The following is a 6,000-nucleotide window of genomic DNA, read 5'->3' as shown; positions in this document are numbered from 1 at the left end:
TGTGGGTGTAGGGTATCTATGGATAGGTCTTCAAAAATTATATTGAGGTTTCTAATATATATTTTTTTCTAAACTGAATAGTTTGCGCGAAAGACACTTCCAAAATGGTAAAATGTCCCCCCCCCCTGTAATTTCTAAAATAAAAGAATGATAAAACTCAAAAAAATATATGAAAACACCGAAAATTGGTTTGAACGAGATCTAGTAAGTAGTTTTTTTTATACGTCATAAATCGTAAATCTAATCACAAATCTTAAAATAATAGGTCCCTACCTCCCTATAATGTGTTACGTAGGTTGTTACCGTCCACAGCTTAAGTCTTTACAAATTCGTTGTTTTGCCTTTGTTATTTGCAGCCACATACTCTGGACCACCACCAACCACTTTACATAGGTAGCTTGGAGAGCCGACTCGCTGTCACACCAGTTAATCACACCAGTTTGACACAGAAGATATTTTTCCTCACAGCGACACCAGTCTTGTCGTCCGTAGTATAGCGGCGAACCGTACCAGTAAGAAATGGCGGTGGATTAAACAAATAGGCCAATTGCTTAAGAATAGAGGATTTAGAAATCTATATCGATGACTCGCTCGAATGAGTCGGGTTGAGTGAGGATTTCCCGAAAACGTTGAAGGTCGTTTGAATTGTGAATTTATTACATATGAGCAGAAAACCGACTCGTTTGTGGTCAAATCTCACTCCGGGAAAACCGGTGGCGATCGCAATAGGGAAACGCAGGAAGAAATAAATATATATATAGGCGCTACAAGACGAACCACGCAAAAAGTTGAAATTTCACATCAATGCAATGTTTACCTTATCAGGATTAGCTAACTTGGATTGACGTAAAGGACTCTCGGTGATGACTGGAATTTATCGTCGTAGAAAGATAACACACGTCGTGTCGTACTTATCGGCTAATATTGCTGTTTTTTTTTTTCAAATAAAGCGTAAACATATTGAATGTTTCAGAAACAATAGCTGGCTCCTACCGCGCTCACCCCGTGATGAATATCGACGTATTTTTGCCTGAATTTACGAAACTTTACTTTTGTTTGTAAACCTTGTTATTTATGACTAGCTGATGCCCGCACTTCGTTCGCGTGGTCGAACAATCTTTGGTCATTTTATATTTCCTATAGTTTGTCTGGACCATCAATGTTCTCCATCAGGTGTTCCAGTTTTCAAAATCATTCAGCCAGCCCATGCCCAGGCTTAATAGTTATATAACAAAAATAAGTTTCATTCAAATCCGTCCAGTACTTCTGGAGATTAAAGTGTATCACCTAATTTTGTTTTTATGTAAATATATTCAATGTACAGGATTTTTTTTTCTATTGTTTTATTATATGTATTGATGAATTGATCAAATCAATCATTAACATCACAGTGCCTAAACTCTTGATTTAAACGCGTGTGAAGTGGGTGTAAACGGTTTTCCTCAAGTAACTGGTGATTTCCCACAGCGGTTTTTACAACATAGGTACATAACTAACAATTTATCCGTTACCTAATAATTTATCCTCCTCTCCTTTTAGTAGGGGAGGGTAAATAAGCATAGCGTAACGCAAAACCATGGCAACCATGGCAGGGAGCACATTGCACAACCTCGGAGTACGTGGCTTACTGTCAGTTAGGTAATACTTTCAGCAATATGCCTGCCTATTTTGCCATTACAATGCTGTATTTGTAAAATTAAGATTAAATAAATAACACTTGGTTTACAGTCGATCAGATTGATCATTTATGTTGCAGATTAAAAAGTTAAAGACCGATATAATAAATTTAGATGACAATAACCTACACAACTTCCGTTTAGTTATTAAAATGTGAAAACAAAGAATTATTAAATTGTAATTTTAATGGCCGTAACTAAGTGATGATATTGAAACCCAAGTTAAAATCTATGTTTAGAGACGAACTAGGACACAACTGGACAACCGCATTAACATCTCGAGGCAACCTGTCCTGGTTGATGGATGACATGGAATGCCTCTTTGAAGGAGCTCCACTCGCTTCAATCTGCAGATATAATGACAGAATTGCGATCTAACATAGATAATATATATTCTCTATGTTAGCATTACAATTTAATTCATGTGATGTACTCACGTGATATTTTGCCATAGATATAAAAACGCTAGATACATTGAAGTATTTTGCCCTTATTTGGTTTAGAGGACATGCCATTTTTTAAGCAAATTAGGATCAGTCAATATATATATATATATATATATATATATATATATATATATCAGTCAATAGGCCTTCATGCCCTCACCTTCTAAATTACATCTTATAAAATTATGTGTTTATTCTTTAAATTTTACCATTTCAAGAAACAAACATCACATTCCAAGAAGTTAATCTTATTAGCAAAATTTAATCGCTCGGTTCTCAAGAACACGAAACACGTCTTGAAATTGAAAGCCAGCAACGCTCCCAGTGTTGCATATCCCTAGGCAGCGGTGTCACTTTCCATCATATGACTCGCTGGGCGGGATACTCAATGTCAATATGTAAAATATCAACAGTAAAAATGCTGCACTTTGCTCGTTTGCCGCCTACGTCATAATATAAAAAAGTAAAACAATGATCTGATATCCATATATCAATCTTTCATTCCGAAACTAGACCATTTTGAGACCCAATATTGGTTCTTGGAGCAATCAGCCCATCGCATCGCATCGCATTGCTCTACTCACAGGGAACATCATATCACGACGACGAAGAGGCTGGAGTTATGTACTACTTACATGCCTTCTAGGGAGCATGGCATGTATACGTCATTCATGCTCAATATGCTCATGCCGCGAAAAAAGAAGAGGAAACTAACTAAAACTTGAGGAAAATTCAGATGGTAATCTGTGGAAAGCGGATCCGCGCAGGAGCACGAGCAAAACAAATGACGACGGCGCGGCTGCGACACGTGGTCTAATTCATTTCTAATCTACACAAAGACAATCTTTTGTTTTGTTAATTAATCATTCACATTTTTTCTCTAGGAATAATAACATTAATGACGAAAATATTAGGGAAAATAAAAGATTGTTGACAGGTTCGGTAACGTGCCGATATTTTTATGAATGCTAATTAATTTACATGTAACAAAATTGATTAAGGTGTTAGATACCTTTCTATCTACTTATACTTGCGAACTAATCTCCATCGTTAGAAAATACGCATCTTTACGAATCCTTCGGAATGCTAACATTGCGTCCGGCACGCACTTGATAAGTTTTATTACATTTCAATCCAATCCAAACTATTGAGGGCGAATTTCATAAGGGTTTGAACGCGGCGTGTACCGCTTCATTAGTGTCCGACATTAATTTTCAATAAAAAATAAATTTATAAAATGTATAAAATTAACATTGTATCAGTACTGTACTTATTTATAAAACAGGATAATTAAATTGATTACTGTGTATGGTAGGTACAATTTAATAATAGCCCGCAGCGGAATTCAAAACATATAGTATAGTACAAGGGTGAATTTCACGAGCGTTTACAAGGAATATGCATAAGTATAATTATTTTATATTTATGTTTGTTGTGATAACATTAAGAATGCCGGGCCGATGTAAATTGAAACCAATATATATATAATATTGCCTGGACATATCATATGTCATGTGACTGTTGGGCAATGATTTGAGAGATTTGTTATAATAAGAATTACCTAAGTTTACATTACATGAGGAAGCTTCGGACGAAGTGAGAGTTTACACCGATGGAATAGGAGCAAGTGTGTTCTCTCAGGATCTCAACATACACTACAGCACAACACTGGACATGGTCAACTCAATTTTCCGAGCAGTGTATACATAGCCGCAGCAGCAGCAGCGCAGACTCTCACGCAGAAAGGGCCCAAACGAGAGGCCCATTTACGGAAAAACAGTCCTCGAGGGAAGAAAGTTAAGTACTTACGTTTTTTTTTCGGGGTATGAATTGGTATATAATATGGAAACCCGTTTATTTTACGGTACCTAATAAAGAACTGATGTTACAGAGAAAGCGTGTCATTAGGAATAACACTCTAAGAGTAGGTGCGAAAAGACAAGACTACGTAAAGTCAGTTTTACGGCAAATCGTTTCTGTCACATGTTTTGTCGTTTATATAATAGTGATACAACCTGTTTTAAATGTATTTTGCCCGATAGATGACGAGCATAATAACTTTATTATACTCATTTATATCATTATACACACAAGTTATTAGCGCGGGTGTTTTTGGTAGCGTCCTATTTTAATCAGTTGGCCCATAACATGATATTGATATTACATACACGTAAAAAATGTTAGTGTCTCTGGTCTTTTATTCACTTGTGATTTCAGATCACAGTCAATAATAATAATGCATTTATGTAAAATGGTTGATGGTGATTCTACAATATGCCTGAGACATACATATAATTTTAAATTATATTTTTTTTATTCCACCGGTCCGTAAATACTCTCAGGATATTGTTGGAGCCACCGCTGTTGCAATAAATCAGCAGTCAAAATGTAAGTTGCCTGGAGTCTGATGTGTCCAGTATATGACGGCACAGAAAGCGAGTCACGTGACTCTCACGACTTTACATTGTAACAAAAGAATTAGGAATTATTGACCAAGAATTGTGACATCTCATAAGTTAGTCTTAATTGCTTCCTGATTAAGGAAACTTGATTCAATTCCGTCTGCGTCTATTCCGCGATCTTACGTTATCCTCAAAGCCACCTTACCGTACTGGAACGCCTGCGATCCACTGATTTAAGTGTGCAAACCGGTGGCGACGTCGAGGCCCTCTCTATCGAAGGCCTGACGGGTGCTGCCGGGGGAACTGGTCAGCTCGATCTCTTATGAAAAGTGTTTCGTTTGGTCAATCTAATGCGTATACCTATTTATTTTTTATTAAAAATATATACAAAGCCTGGTGGCATGCGAGGCCCAACACTTCTTAAATAAGCTTCTTTTGGCCTTTTTTCTTAGCCACGGTCGTTCCGCAATGCTACTACTTTGTAGCTTTGTTAAATATAATTATAAATTATTTAAAGTATTCGGGTCATCAGTGTGAAAATACCAAACTTGTAAGTCAAAATTATCCATTACATAGGTAATTCCATTCTTCATTCTATTATCCATTGCCTAGGATTTCACTTTTGCCTTTTGAGGTGAACCGCTTGTAAGCTTCTGGATCTTACAAATTTGTATTCGTATTGACCGGTTTTCCCTTTATTTATAGAATTGCAAATCAATATTGATAATGACATAACATGCACGCGGGACGGTTGTTGCGGATCGGAGCCGAACGCGGCCTCCTCGCTGAACCCACGACTCAAGATACGTATGTACAAGAGTTTTTCAAAATGTATTCTTCATTGATCTTTGACGTCGAAAAGTATGCTTGACACAATACTAAACAACACTACGTTTTTTTTATATAAAATACTAACAGTTGCCCATAACTTCACCCACGGGAGCCTTTATTACTCAGGTCATTAACTACATCTATTCCAAATTTCATCAAAATCGGCCCAGCAGAGGTATGATTTGAGATTTTTTCACTTATAATACTGTATGTAAATAGTATGGATACGGAATTATGGATAGTATGGATTTATTCTTTCCATAAAACGCAACATTGTAGAAATTTACGTAAGCAGTCCGATCCTCAAGTGTGTAATAATCAATTTATAAATAAAGGGTGTTATTAGGTAAGAGTGTATTTACATTTTAATGTGTATTTTAATTGTAGGTTATTGGTACCATTTAGTATTAGCTTTTGCCCGCGGATTCGCCTGCGTTAATTTCCCAGGACGAAAGGTACCCTATGTCCTTCACCATACTTCAAACTACATGTACTTATGTAAAATTTCAAGAAAATTTGGTCGAACAAACTACACTTTAACTTTTTTTTACAGAAAAATTATAACATGTCGAGTAGAAATTTATGTCAAATAATGTAAATTATCATTAGATGCCTCTATATGTTCTAGGGAAGAGTCTTGACAGA

Source organism: Plodia interpunctella, chromosome 11, assembly GCF_027563975.2.
Source record: "Plodia interpunctella isolate USDA-ARS_2022_Savannah chromosome 11, ilPloInte3.2, whole genome shotgun sequence".
In the NCBI taxonomy this organism is placed as follows: Eukaryota; Metazoa; Arthropoda; class Insecta; order Lepidoptera; family Pyralidae; genus Plodia; species Plodia interpunctella.
Note: the sequence above shows the minus strand (reverse complement) of the source record.